This window comes from Diadema antillarum, unplaced genomic scaffold (genome assembly GCF_040938485.1).
Source record: "Diadema antillarum isolate AM-2024a unplaced genomic scaffold, OU_Dant_1.0 seq00000924_RagTag, whole genome shotgun sequence".
Lineage (NCBI taxonomy): Eukaryota > Metazoa > Echinodermata > Echinoidea > Diadematoida > Diadematidae > Diadema > Diadema antillarum.
The window spans coordinates 3,908-20,261 of NW_027271775.1; the positions used below are offsets into that span (position 1 = coordinate 3,908).

Here is a 16,354-nt window from a genome sequence, read left to right on the forward strand (position 1 = left end):
GTGGTCAATGCAAACGACTATCACCGTTGAGCAGTATATTACCGCTTAATATAGCCAAGCATTGATTGTAGCATAAGAAGCTATCTGTATTGATATCTATTATACATGACAAGACGAAATTGTATGACTAATTTCTTCATTGTAGTAATCAAAATGCATGTAACAAAGTTGACTCGTTTCATTGTAGTTATTCCTTTGTTAGTATTTTTCCTTGCATTTCAAAATTTCGTTTACAATACGAAAAAAAGACTTAACGTTACTCATTGCTGACGTTTATCTCAACAAAGCATTAAATACGTAGAGAAAAAACTGTCTATGAGGTCAATGCGAACGACTATAACCGTCGACAGGATCACCGCGTAACATAGACAAGCATTGATTGTATGCATAAGAAATTATCTGTAATGAAATCTATTATACATGACAAGACGAGTGTGACAAAATGCTTCGTTGCAGTAATCTGGATGCATGAAACAAAGTTGACTCATTCTAATCACTGTAGTCATTCCATTTGCTAATATTTTTTTCTTTCCATTTCAAGATTACCTTCGTTCCCACGACAGCAATCTTGGTTGACACACCTTTCTCTTTCCTCAGTCTGTAGGCAGTTTTGGCTAGCTGTCCTCTAGTGATTTTCATGGCCGGTGGCAAATCAGTGCGGACCGTGATTCTTTTCCGTTGGTGGGGAGGTGGGGAGGGAGTCGCGACAGAATCTTGAGAAGCGAGGTCGGGCTTGCGTTGACGATCCTCAAAAGCCGTTAGGATCCTGTTTCTGTCCCGCATGTGAACAAACTTAGCGATAATGGGGTTGGGTTGGGGTGGGCGATCCTGCTCAGCCTGGCCATCGGAAACCTGGCGTCGCGGCAATCGGTGAGCGTTCACCATGGCGATGTTACTGGCGTCGTCGACTTCGAGGCCGAGATAGGCGAAGGTGTCCGATAGAACTTGGTAGACATTTTCATCACGTTTCTCCTCTACGCCGTAGAACAAAAGGTTAGAGCGCCGGTTGTACAATTCCATGGTCATAAGCTTTTCCTTCAGATCCGCAATTTCGGCCGCCATATGGCTTTCAATTTCAGGCAGTTGTTTGCGCTCCATTTCAATAATTTTGTCGGAATTCATAGTCACTGAAGCTTCTATTTCCGACATTTTCCCTCTGAGTAAGGTAACCTCACTGGTGAGGGTGTCGAGCTTAGAGCTTATAGATTAGAAGATGATTCCGTAATGCTGCGCTGAATATCGGCAAGCGTGGGCTGGTCGGCAACCGGAGAAGAAGGGGTGGCCTGGCTCTCCGTTCAACAAGCCAAGAGTTCAACAAGCCATCAGCAAAGTTCGTTCTCTCCCCAGATCTGAAGTTCTCAAACCAATCGGTGGTTTCGAAACCAACAAGCAGGACACCACTGACAGAATACCCCTCGTGACCACCTTCCATCCCAATCTACCCCCTCTCAACAATATCCTTCGTGACAATCACCATATTCTTCACACCTCTGATCATCTAGCTTATAGGCCGTTCCATATACTCCCATCCTGGCATACCGACGTCCCCACAACCTAGCTCAAGGATCTCGATCGTTCGTGCTAAAGTACCCTTCCTCACTGACAATTCTTCTCCCTTACAGCATGGCACATTAATGTTCAGCCAGTAGGTGCATCGTTTGTAGCATACACATCCATGAGAGTGACTCTTTCACCAGTAACTCTACAGGCATCTCTCACACTTACCGAAGGGCAACATCACTCGTACCGCCACTGATTTCATGTATCTCATCACTTTCAGAGTTTGTAGGATCCAGTATGTTGAGGAAACCATAAGGCAGCACTCAAAAGACGCTTCTATGGACACAGATCTACCGTCAACGCAGCTAAGCTCGAGTCTCCAGTGGGCCATCATTTCAATCTCCCCAATCACTCCATCACTGATATGACTCTGCATGGCTTTGAATCTTTAGGCACTCGTCCAGACACAGTCCGAACGAGCAGAGAGAAGCTCTGGATGAAACGACTTCACACGGGTCTAGGAACACTACCCACTTGAAAACCACCCTCCGGATAACTACCACAAGGATAATTACCCCCCCCCCCCCGGACAATTTCTCCCTGGGGCAACTACCCGCCGGACAACTAGCTCCCGGACAACTACCCTCCTAGGGTGATCATTCCCCTGGGCAATTCCCCTTACGACGACTACCCCACGGATAACTACCCCCAGGATGACTACCCCTGGAAAACTACCCCCAGGATAACTACCCCCTGGATAACTACCCCCCGGATAGCTACCTCCTGGATAACTACCCCCGGATAGCTACCCCCTGGGTAACTACCCCCCGGATAACTACCCCCTGGATAACTAGGATACCCCCAGGATAACTACCCCCTGGATAACTACCCCCTGGATAACTACTCCGTGGATATAACTACCCCCGGACAACTACCCACCGGATAACTACCCCCCGATAACAACCCCCATAAGTCCCCCCCCCCAAAAAAAAAAATAACAATCGGATAACTACAGTCGGGATAACTACTACAGGCATTAGTACCCTTGGCATAACAACTACTACCTGATAATCAATATTACCCTGGGGAATTACCACTGCAATCTTCACTTTCCCAGTGCAATTACCCCCCAGGGCAATCCCAGGGCTAGCCCCGAACAACTTACCCTCCAGGGTTGTTAGCAGGAGGGCAACTATCTCCTCCCCCCTTCCCCGACAACCACCATCCCCCCCCCCCGGATAAATATCACCTGGACAATCACCCCAGGGCAATTACCAACCAGATAACCATCAATCGGTAGATTACTCATAGTCTTGATAGCCTATAACTACATGTACCTCCGGATATCAAACTTATTACCCTCCAGATCAATTCCGCTGGACAATTCCCAATAGGGCACCCCTAAACCCCCGGCCCAAGACAACTATTCAGGGGCAGTTCTGCCTGGGATGAAAGGTCATGGAGTAGCCGCAATATCCCATAATTAGGTCAGAGTTTGTTATTCCGAAGGTTCGTTATTCCGAAGGTTCTTTACTCCGAAGCTTCGTTATTCAGAAGCTTCGTTATTGCGAAGATTCATTATTCCGAAGGTTCGTTATTCCGAAGGTTCTTTACTCCGAAGCTTCGTTATTCAGAAGCTTCGTTATTGCGAAGATTCATTATTCCGAAGGTTCGTTAATTTGAAAATGTGATAAGGTTTGTCATTTCAAAGGCTCATTAATCCAAAAATTGAATAAGGTTCGTTATTCCGAAGGTTCGTTAATCTGAAAATGAAACAAAGCTCGTTATTCAGAACGTTCGTTTCCCCTATTTCATTTCGGATCAACGAACCTTCGGAATAGCGAACCCTATTTCATTTTCGGATTAACGAACCTTCGGAATAGCGAACCCTATTTCATAATTTTCTGATTAATGAACCTTCGGAATAACTAACCTTCGGAATAACGCCGCAAATGTTCGGATTAACGAACCTCTAGGTATAGGGAATTCGTGTGTTTCGGATTAACAAACCTTGGAATAACGAACCTTTGGAATAACGAACATCACCCCATGATTATGTGTAGTTGTAGGCCCACATATATTACATTTATTTCATAAATCAATGAATACATTACTGTATCTATTTTGACAACGCCTATCACTGCCTCCAGGTGTGTCTAGGAGATTTTCGATGCGATTTTCTGTTTATATCTTAAAGGACCAGTCCACCTTCATATACATAAGGATTGAGAGAATGCAGCAATATTAGTAGAACACATCAGTGAAAGTTTGAGGAAAATTGGACAATCCGTTCAAAAGTTATGAATATTTCGAGTATCTGCGCAGTCACTGCTGGAAGAGAAGACTACTAGAGTGTATGATGTCACATGCGTACAACTATATAAGGAAAATAAAAAGAGAATTTCACAAAACTTTACTTTTTGAATAAAGTGCACATTTCTTCGACTTGCTACTGACGTATGTTAAGGGTAATATTATTCCCCCTGCCTTCTGAAAGAGAGAAGTCGAGTGTTCTTTTGTTATGCGAGAAAAATGGAAATATGTTGAATTTTCTTTATTCTTTCTTTATATCGTTGTACTCATGTGACATCACAAGCTATAGTAGTCTTTTCATCCAGCCGTGACTGAGCAGAAACTTCAAAAATTCATAACTTTTTAACGGATTGTCCGATTTTGCTCAAACTCTCACTGATGTGTTCTACTAATATTGCTGCATTCACACAACCCACATGTCTATGAAGGTGAACTTGTCCTTTAACACTCATTTCAGTATTGCCCTGCTGCATCATTTTTCATTAAAGGGGCCCTGAAATCCAAATGTATGTTGATTTGTGTTGATTTATGATACCCTCAACATCACTTTTGCGGTAAAATGAATATCTAGAAGCATTCCATATATTTCTAACGATTTTTTTCTTCTATTTTTCTTCAGATTACTTTGGAACGCCCACAAAAAAAAAAAAATCCTTCCAAACCAATATTCTTGAGATGACATCATCTGTCAATCATTGCTAAAGTACTGAAATGTTTAACAAAAGATATTGGAATGCACCTTCCTCTCGACTCAGCATAACTTGCATATTTCTGTGATATCAATGTGACTAACAAAAGACATGGCGAGGGAACATGCAAGTTATGTTATGTTGGAATGTGTGTGTGTGTGTGTGTGTGTGTGTGTTTAACTGAAGTTACAGACCTGGTCCACACTTATGATGAAACATGTAGAAATTTGTCAATCTAAAACTGTACTATGTGTATAGGAAAAGGATCGAACGTTTGAGGGGTGGGAGGGATTATCCCCTTCCCAAGCACTCGAGAGAGATTTTGCATACCCCCTGGATATGGAAGGGGGTAGGCCTATCCGCCTCTCACGAGAGGGAGATTTTAAATTTTCAACATTGAAATTCAGCCATCTTTGGGTGTAATATTTAGACAGTTTTCTTTAAAAAAAAAAGCAGTAACATTTCCTCATCTCGAGAATAACAAGGAGCAAAATGATTATGTTTACTCAGTACTTTTATGGGAGAATCATCCCCCACCCCCATTGACGTCTCTCAATATGGGGGATTTTTTGTACGTGAAAGATCTGCTGCACACTCTTAGACCCCCGGGTGTGTCTTGCTCTGAACCCCACCCCCTGGGTCTGTGTACTCTTGCTCTGAACTCCACCCCCTGGGTCTGTGTACTCTTGCTCTGAACCCCACCCCAGAGCTACCAAGTCTCACGCATTGTGAGTGAGACTCAAGCATTTAGGGTCTGTCTCACGATCTCACGCATGGCACCCATTTTTCTCACGCATTGGGAGCATAGCTTAAAGGATTAACGTGAGAGTTGCAATTGAAGGCATATTTCCCTTTTGTCTTTCAAAATAAGTGAAAAATAGTCACTTAAGTATGCGCCATTAACGAGCTAAAAATTGAAAAAGCTCCCTACCGTGGGAGGGCGGACGCCCCCCTCCCACACCCTCCCATGACCCAATCTCTCAGTCGCTTTGCTCCCTCGCGCACTCACATGCGCGCGCGCGCGGGCGCCGAGATGCTGAGTCATGAAAATCTCACTCATAAAAATTTTTTGAACTTGGCATCTATGCCACCCCCTGGGTCTGTGTACTCTTGCTCTGAACCCCACCCCCTGGGTCTGTGTACTCTTGCTCTGAACCCCACCCCCTGGGTCTGTGTACTCTTGCTCTGAATCCCACCCCCTGGGTCTGTGTACTCTTGCTCTGCATGAACCCCACCCCCTGGGTCTGTGTACTCTTGCTCTGAACCCCATCCCCTGGGTCTGTGTGCTCTTGCTTTGAACCCCACCCCCTGGGTCTGTGTACTCTTGCTCTGAACCCCACCCCCTGGGTCTGTGTTCTCTTGCTCTGAACCCCACCATCCGTCACATGAATTTGAATCCAGCATGCCCAAAAGCCCTTGTGTACGAAATAGTAATGCCACAAGTCATTTAGAAGCCAAGACAAGAATCTTTAAGCTCTAATTTCTTGAAGTTGAATTTACCTCATTACAACGACAATGTCCACTGTCAAGAATTTTTAGATTATTTTGATTTTATCAAAATATCTTATATCGTTAATCAGAAAACTGATACCCGGCCGTGTGACGGGCTCGCCACTCCCTTACCCGGAGACGTCATCCGTCTCCCCCCCCCCCCCCTTGCTTGCCTCCACTCAAGCGCCGAGGCATGGCGGCCGAGATCGCCGCCCTGATAGCGAAAGGGCAGTGGAACGGATCCGCGACCACCCGCGGCTCTCCCTTTCCCCTACCTTCAATTTCTGGTTCCCAAGCGCTCGGGGAGCTTTCGCCTCATTCTCAATCTCAAGAGAATCAATCGACACATCAGTACAGATCACTTTCGTATGGAGACATTGGCATCCATACTCCCATGTCTCAGACCAGCAGATTGGACAGTATCCATAGATCTCAGGGATGCTTACCTCCACGTCCCGATATCCCCAGCATCCAGGGACCTGCTGGGCTTCTCCTTCGGGGGGGGGGGGGGGGGGGGGGGGGGGGGACGTGTTCCGTTTCCGCGCCCTTCCTTTTGGCCTGAAAGGTGCTGTACGGGGATCCACCCCGTGAGATTGGCACCAGGAATAGTATGCAGCCAAACAGGAATTGTAAGCTTTCCGGGTGGATTCCTTCCAGCTGAGAGCAACAAACGATGCAGCTCGCTCTGACAGGCCCGCCTGAGTTCCGGATTCCCTGATAAGGGCCAGGCAATCAGGTGAAGCGAGCTTGGTCGGGGGTGTAGAGCTCCCGACACCGGCTGCGCTATCAGATCTGGGCGAGCGGGGAGGAGCCTTGGGCTCCCCACTAGCAGGTTGGTGAGCTCCAGAAACCAAGACCTCCTTGGCCACCAGGGGGCTATGAGGAGGATGGTCGCCTGGGACCGTCTTATCTTCCGCTGGACGTGGGGAATGAGGGGAAAGGGCGGGAATGCATAGCCTCTGAACCCCTTCCACTGGAAGGAGAAGGCGTCCAGCCGCCAAGCTGCGGGGTCCTGCAACCCTCGTGCAGTACCTCGGTAGCTGAGCATTGAGCTTCGAGGCGAAGAGATCCACCTCCAGGGGGGGCATCCGACTCACGTACCAGCGGGTTCATGATCTGCGGGTTGAGTCTCCACTTGGAGGGGAGGACCCGGTCCTGGGACAGGAAGTCCGCAATGAGGTTGTCCCTGCCCAGTATATACGAGGCAATGGGAAAAATCCTCCTGCATCTGCACCATCTCCACAGTACGGCAGCGAGGGCGTTCAAGCGTGTGGAGTGCGTGCCCCCCTGTTTGTTGATGTACGCTGCCATTGTGACATTGTCCGTGCGTATCAACACAGCCTGGCCCTGGATTAGGGGCAAGAAGTGGTGGAGGGTAAGAATAACCGCTTGGAACTCCAGCACATTGATGTGAGGGAGCAGGGTAGGCGAATGGCACCAGTCCCCATAGGCATATGGAGCCCCTGACAGTGACCGCCCCAGCCCATATGGGAGGCATCGGTAGTCAGCTGGCGGGGGCTGCAGGGGGTTGCCCCTGCTCAGAAACTCCGGGCAACACCATGCACCGCCTGAACAGCAGGCGGGCGGCCGGGGGCAGGGGAATCATCTTCGTCAGGGGGTCCCGTGACGGGTGGAAATGATTGAGAAGATGGATTTGCAGTGGGCGCATGTGTAGCCGACAGTCCGGTAATACATCGACCAGGCTCGCCAGATACCCCAGGAATTGGAGCAAGGATCTCTGATGAGGTGGGCGGCGGATATGATCGTAGTCAACCGAGCTGGGCTGGGGCGCGCCTGCTGGTGGGGGATGTCGATCACCGCACCCAGGAAGGTCGGGCACCGTGTGGGCACGAGCTCTGACTTCTCCCAATTTATAAGGAACCCGAGTGACTGCACCGTTCTCAGCAGGTAAGACAACTGGTGAGAGAGCTGAGTCTGGGAGCTGGCTGCTAACAGCCAATCGTCGAGGTACCCAGGTCGAAAAACCAGTAGAAACCAGTAAGCATTTTTAACTGGTCTTTACTGGTTTTAACTGGTCTTAACTGGTTTCAACTGGTACCAGTTGAAATCAGAAGGTAACTCCAAATTTCCAGTAACAAAATAAGCAATTCTAACTGAAACCAGTCGATACCAGTTGAAGATGTACTGGTACCAGTTGATACCAGTTTAGTCATACTGGTACCATTTTATACCAGTTGAAGTTACATTGCTTACAAGTTGAAACCAGTACAAGTCTACTGGTACCAGTTATAGTCTTACTGGTACCAGTTTATACCAGTTGAAGTTGCACTGCTTACCAGTTGAAACCAGTACAACTCTACTGGTACCAGTTGAAGTCTTACTGGTACCAGTTTATACCAGTTGAAGTTGCACTGCTTACCAGTTGAAACCAGTACAAGTCTACTGGTACCAGTTGAAGTCTTACTGGTACCAGTTTATACCAGTTGAAGTTGCACTGCTTACCAGATAGAACCAGTACAAGTCTACTGGTACCAGTTGAGGTCTTACTGGTACCAGTTTATACCAGTTGAAGTTGCACTGCTTACCAGTTGAAACCAGTACAAGTCTACTGGTACCAGTTGAAGTCTTACTGGTACCAGTTTATACCAGTTGAAGTTGCACTGCTTACCAGTTAGAACCAGTACAAGTCTACTGGTACCAGTTGAGGTCTTACTGGTACCAGTTTATACCAGTTGACGTTGCACTGCTTACCAGTTGAGGTCTTACTGGTACCAGTTTATACCAGTTGACGTTGCACTGCTTACCAGTTGAAACCAGTACAAGTCTACTGGTACCAGTTGAAATCTTACTGGTACCAGTTTATACCAGCTGAAGTTAATTGCACTGCTTACCAGTTGAAACTAGTACAAGTCTACTGGTACCAGTTTATACCAGTTGAAGTTACACTGCTTACCAGTTGGAACCAGTACAAGTCTACTGGTACCAGCTGAAGTCTTACTGGTACCAGTTTATACCAGTTGAAGTTGCACTGCTTACCAGTTGAAACCAGCACAAGTCTACTGGTGGCAGTTGAAGTCTTAATGGTACCAGTTTTATACCAGTTGAAGTTGCACTGCTTACCAGTTAAAACCGGTACAAGTCTACTGGTACCACTTGATATCACTTCATATATCTCATTGTGTACCAGTTGACACAAACTGAAGTCTACTTTTTGAATTCGATTAGCTTTTCAATTAAAACTGATTTAAAAGGTTAACAAAACTTAGTTAAAACATTACATTAAAAAGTAAACAAAACACAATTAAACAAAACATTTGACGTGATTGAAGTTGGACTCTTAATGACTTCAACTAAATGAAACTGGAACCAATGAAGATCAGTTGACATTTCAACTGATAGACTGTATTTTGACCAGTTTGTGCGTGTGTTTGTGCGTGTGTGTGTGTGTGTGTGTGTGCGTGTGTGCGCACGTGTGTGTGTTTCGGTGTGTGTGCAAATTAGTTTACACAATTTGATACCCATGTGACAGACTGGACTTGCTTATAACTTCATTCCATATTAACACCCACTAAATCATTGAAATTCAAATACCAGTTGATACCAGTTGGTTTCTACTGGTTTTTACTGGTTCTTTTGCTCGTGAATATTCATAAGCTATTCAAATCATCTTTGTGAAAATGAGAAAATATTGTTAAATTTATCTTTTTTATGATTTGAATAAACATAGAAATGTCTGAAATGCATTAGAAATTTATCTAATATTATAGCCGTGATATTCACAATTTCAACTTGTACCTCTGATGAGGTATTTTCATATTTTTATAATAAAAGTTTAATCTACTTGGTAACCATGTCTTAAATCATTACCAATGTACAGCAATATAGCCCTATATATATGAATGAAATGTCCCTGGTATTACTAACTAGGTCTAGGATGTAGGCTAAGCCTAAATGTAGTGGTAGGTATAGGCTTTAAGACTAGCTGTAGGATTCTGTTAAGTTAGATATTAACAATGTCCTGACATACACCAAACACCCATACACCAAATAATTCAACACCAAATTAATTTTATCAACTGGATCCCAGTTGATTCCAGTACACTGATACCAGTTGACAACTGGTACCAGTTGATTCCAGTTGGACGAATACCAGTTGATACCAGTTGAATGAATACCAGTTGATACCAGTTGATTTCTAGTCACTCATTCCAATTTCCATATTGAAACCAGTTGCCTTTACTGGAATCAACTGGTACCAGTACCAGTTGCCAACTGGTTTTTCGACCTGGTTAGCAAAATACCCTCAGGCCTTGATTTGAAAAATAATGTTTGCAGTACAGTTGAACCTCTCTATTCCGGCCTCCCTTTATTCGGATCTCTCTATTATACGGACGCAATCTCGCCGTGATTTTTTTTTAATAATTACGGGAGGAAAGGGGGATTCCCAACTCCTTGAGAACTCCTACACAAACACACATGAATTACATATTACTTCTAACATGATTGACATACATTACATCAAATTTCCTTCCAAATTGCTTACCTTCAGACATTTTAACATCCCCAAACATCCCCAAATGTAACAATGAAAAGGTTGCAGTATACACATTACTACATGTCGTCGGCATTTTCACGAACCGACGCTATTTCGTTTTTGAGCGAAAATGCAATTCTGAGAAAATCGCGTTTAAAGATCTCACAAGTTTTAGACAACGTTTTCAATGACTTTTCCTGTCTTGTGTGTGAAACTTTTGACAGGGTGATGAGAGTGGAAGTTGTTCTTCCTATCCATAGTGTAATTTTAGTGTGAATTCAAAAAATTTACGATATTTCTGTCTTCAAACTCACTGCGTCGGTTCGTAAATCCATCGTTTCTTGCGCGCACCATAGGTTATGTACTTAAGCGCGGGTCTCACGAACCGACGTAAGTTGTATTACGCCGGTTCGTGAGACCCGCGCTGTAGGGCCTGTACAATAGGTAACGTGCAATACGCGTGTATTTACGAACCGTCGCTATTTCATTTTCGTATGTGTTTACATACAAATACTATTAGGGCTATACCTGCTTATCAACAATAACCTTATTAATTGAAATTAATTGTCATGTAATGATTGTTGTGATGATTGCAATACATTTAGTGATAATTAAGATGATAATACAAGCCAGTTTCTCTTAATTGTTCTAAAAAGAGTGTTGTCATTGTTTTCATCTTCATTTAGTACACGCATGTATTGTTATTATAGCTGTGGTTGATCGTTCCAAAGATTTCTTTGTCCCCCTTTTTTTGTGGATATATTATTATTTAACACTTTTGCATTTGGACATCTATCATTTGGTAATACATGTACTCGGTATACTGTGTTTCATATTTTTTACTTTGTACTGTTTTTTTTTTACTTAATTAACTTACTTTTTCATTTTTTCACATTATTTTTAATTCAAATTCAGTTCACTTCTTTCATAATAATTATGAATGTTTGTTCTAAGATGAAGGATACCGCTAAATCTTGGGAAAAAGACGTGCCAGTCAGTAATAATTACTTGTATTTACTCATCTTTCATACTCATGCATGCACTCTGTTATTTCTTTCTCTGACATAATATATTAATTTCTTTATTTCTTATTATTCCACATATTTGTGACATTTACTTTGTCACAATTTTTATCAGTGTCATTATTGTCATTTGGCTCGCATGCGAATTCACTCATAATTCCTCATTTTCCATCTTTCTCTTTCCTGCTCAACAGATTCTATGATAGCTGCACCTGATCATATAAAAACATAAAACTCATCCTGCATGCACTCTTCGAAACTGATAAACTCCTAAAAATACATAAATATCAACACTATCAGAATTTCAAGCTTCATTTAAAATATATAATAATGGTCATGTTTTATTATGCCTTTTGCAGCAATATATTGAAGAGGTACATTATGTAATCGAAGAAACATAGGTCCTCAATAAAATATCAAATTTGAATTATTCAGAGATGAGTAATGACAATGGGGAGGATAACTTTTGTGGAAGAGCTCCATAAATCAATACATATCTAATGGCAAATGGAGATGGAATCAAGATTCAAGAATATGTGTAATTCAAGTTCATTATTATATCAGTTCTTGTGTGTTCACAAAAAGAGGAACACAGTTCGAACATGCACACCAAATCTTACATCGTACATTTACATCTATAGAGTGCGGACGGAACATATACAAGAGAAAGAATAACATTCTCAAATTAATATATCAAGCATAACTATGTATATGACCACACAACGATGTTGCTGCATATGCATGAAGCTTGAGAGTGCTGCAACACCCATATGCTCAGATAAAAACTTGATGTATATCATACAAAAGAGAAGAGGTACTGCATGTACATGTAGTTACACTATTCACAGGACAGTAGAGAAAAAGCACGAGAGAGGGAAATGGGTGTCTAAAATAGGTCGATGTAAGGAGTGCCAAGCCAATTAAGTCTCTAATAGAAGTCATACATATACATGTATAAGGAAACAAATTAATCACAACATAAATGATCATACTCATGTTAACCAATAATTAGCATCTAAAAATGTGTGTAGAAAGCCCATAATATCAGCCTTTCGCCCCGAAGGCTTGTTACATATGAGAAAAGAGAAATTTTGGCCGAACCCCCCCCCCCTCCCTGTGAATCCTTAATCCACCAGTACTATAAACACATTCTGAGAATGTGCTTTAGTACATGTACATGTACTAGCAAATTCACAAGAGGGGTGGGGAAATTCAGCCAAAATTGTGTGTGGCTAAAATAATTAAAAAGAAAGGTCATCAGCAAAACTACGGGGTGGATGCAGACGAATTTTCATGTGATGACTAAAAAAATGCAGCTAAAGGAAAAAAAAAAGACGGCGGAGAGGGGCCAAGGCTAATTTGACTCCCCTCCCCCCCCCCCCAAAAAAAAAAAAACAAACAAACAAACACCACTGTTTTACAGCACCTTTAAAGGACTCTTAATTTTTTGTTTGTTAAAAACAAACGTCTCGAAGTAAAGAATTCCATATTGTAGGCGAAATGTAGACCGATACAGTGTATAAAGTGTACATCCCAAGCTATTAAAGAAAAAAAAACAGATTATGAATATCATTTAAAGTAAGAATTTCAGTGTGTTTAATCATCTTTAGTTGAGTTGCAAATGACATGTACATATTTAATAAGAGCAGTAAACTTCGAAGCGCCCCCAAGCCCTTCTATACTTAATTATTCATGTGTAAAGGTAGCGCCAGGGCACTCCGGTGGTCTAGTGGTTATGACGCTGGTCTGGTAATCCAGAGGTCGTGGGTTCGAATCCTGCTTGGGCTGCCTGTGATTTTTTTTTTCACAGCAGCCTACAAACTGCACACTGCAGTTGCGTGCGTTACTACGGATGGAGACAAATGAATAATCTATTATTTTAATATACAATGTTTGACATCCTTATTGCAATCACTTTCTTTAATTGTAAATTTAGAGACGTAATGGAATTATTATTGAAAGAAATCAAATTTCTGTATTTTGTTGTGAGTTTGCATGGAAACATACACGTATCATAATTTACAATTTTAGTTAGATGAAGAACATCTTATAACAGAACTGTCTAGTGATGGTTGAATAATTATGTCAATTTGTTATAAGTCCTATCAGTTAATACATGGAGTGCATGTTCCCATGTTTATAAGAATCATACGTGACACATTCAAAGTGGGTTGAAGACAACAAAATAATAAATAAAAGAATAAAGGAGAATAGAACTTAATCTGATTACAGCATCATCTAAGTATTGCCAATGTGCACTTAGAAATCTATCAAGATTTATCACAAGGTTATGATTACCACACAAAACCTTCAAGATTTATTATCATGAAATACATACCAATGAACACTTAAAAAAAATCTAACATTCCATATCCACATGAAGCTTTCCTTGATATAAATGTCTCTCTGTAGTGTTATTAAAGTGTAGCAAAATTGTAATTACGACATCACAGAATGGAATGCATTGTTTTCACCTTCAATCTTAGGATCTCCTTTCATGTTTCCACTTTACAATCACATTTCACTGTAGATATACCGTCCTTATGTTGTCGCCCTTCATCCCAATTTCTCCCTTCTATCCTATCTGTAGATTGTCTTCTTTCCTAAGCCATTGTATTCACATTCCTTGATGATCAGCACGATGCTGTACTTTTTTCTTCTTCTCTGAAACAGTCCAGCTCTTCGCTACTGCATGGCATCAGTCATCTGAAAGAAAAGACAGAAATTAAGAACTTTCGATTAAAATCAAACATCATGATACAAGATACAACTTTCATTTTGAGAAAAAGAAATCAGCCAACTAAACTGTAGTTGAAATTATTTTGCTCTATTTATATTAAACATAAAACAAAACGGTATACAGGATCAAAGTATGTCAAAAAAATACTGCTGTTTTTGACGCATATTCAAATTGTCTCGCCTTTTACATATTTTAATGATGCAAGATCTTATGTCTAGCATTTAGTAAGTCTCATGTAGAATTTAAATTATTATTCACATGAATAAATCTGCATGTCCTTGTAAACAAGGCATTGCTTTGAAAAACCTGAATATTACTAATTGCATTTGGGAAAGAGTCTACGACAATCAAACTTGCTTATTATCAGAGACTTTAACATCTTAATTAGACCTAGACTCTACATTACCATTGTATTCACATCCGTTGGTGATGTACACGACCCTGTACTTTTCCTTTTCTTTTCTGAGACAGTCCAGTTCTTCGCTACTACATGGCACCAGTCATCTGACAGAAGAGAAAGAAATTAAGAACTTTTGACTAAAATCAAACATCATGGCACAAGATACAACTTTAATTTTGAGAAGAAAAAAAATCAGCCAACAAAACTGAAGTTGAAATTATTTTGCTCTATCTATATTAAACATAAAACAAAATGGTAGGCCTATGCAGGATCAAAGAATGTCAAAAAATGCTGCTGTTCGTATTTGATGCATATTCAAATTGTCTCTTCATTTACACATTTTACTGATGCAAGATATTATGTTTAGCACTTAGTATGTCTCATGTAGAAATTGAATTATCATTCACATGAATATAAATCTACATGTATTTGTAAACAAGGCATTGCATTGAAATAGCTGAATATTACTACATGTACCTGCATTTGGGAAACAGTCTATGACAATCAAACCCGTTTCTTATCAGAGACTGTAACATCTTAATTAGACCTAGACTCTACATTATCATTCAGCTTTTAAAGGTATTAACCATTCACCTATAAAACACTGGCATTGTCATGTGCATCATATTTCTTTGATACTGCACATATTTTCATGAAGTCTGCACAAGAATGCAAATGAAACACGTCTGCTGTTTGGTATTTATGAAAAAAAAAAATCACTAACCCGGAAGTCCTTTGCCTTAGGAATAACACGTGGCGAGTTAGTGGGAATTGACGTTAAAATAGAATAAGAATAGATCTACTAAATAGGCCTTTGCCTCATGAATGTCTGGTCTAATTATAGACTAAGTGAAGTCTAGACCTTTCACTTTAAGTTACCAGTGGTTCACAAAATTTATATTATAGATCTAGACTACATCTAGATCTAGACATCTAATACTATTAGATCTTGGCAACTTTTGTCTTTGTGACACGAAATTAACACGTCACGGATGATATTGCGGCGATATCCAACAGGATGACAGTACCACTATTACTGACTCAGTATAGTTGACATAGATAACTAACATCGACTTGTTAACGTACGTTAGAGATGGCACCATATACAATAACCGGTGACCCTGACACTGACAGATCTAACGACTACGTTTAGACTAACGTTAAAGAGTTAGACTCGCCATCTCAGTAAGTCGGCCAAAGACAAAGTCAATACAGGGCTAAGTCAGTGTTACTGTTATGTTAGGCCTAACAAATGTGAACGGTTACTCGGTTAGGTTAGGTTTACCAGGACTCAAGAGTCCTGGTTAAATCAGTCGAGGGACATTTCTTAGAAGTCCTTCGATTCCAAGAATAAAAAGGGTGAAAGAACAAAGGGAAAAAAGGGAAGAAGAAAGGACAAAAGATTATGTATGGCTGCTGTGGAAATCGACAGCGCTACTGTATCACTATCAATCACGCGTGAATATGTAAACGCCATTTGGTTGGGCCGCATTCATAAGTTTTAGGGAAAAAAAGCCCCACCGCTGTGCTTCAAAGGTACTCCACTCGAACTAACGTTAGACATAATGTTGTAAACCGGGTTAATGATGACGCTGACGATGACAGTCTCCATGAGTTGAAATTGCAATGATTTATTGAGCAAATCAAATAGTCTAAACTCCGCACTATCCTCAGCTACATGTCGAATACAGAGTGAATAACAGA

The 16,354-nt window shown here is 41.6% G+C and overlaps 1 non-coding gene across 1 annotated transcript; it reads left to right on the top strand.

Annotated features, from left to right (window-relative positions):
* The first annotated feature begins 13,222 nt into the window (after window positions 1-13,222).
* On the top strand, window positions 13,223-13,298 carry Trnat-ggu (transfer RNA threonine (anticodon GGU)). Its single transcript has one exon. It is a non-coding gene; the product is annotated as a tRNA-Thr (tRNA).
* Window positions 13,299-16,354: the final 3,056 nt, after the last annotated feature.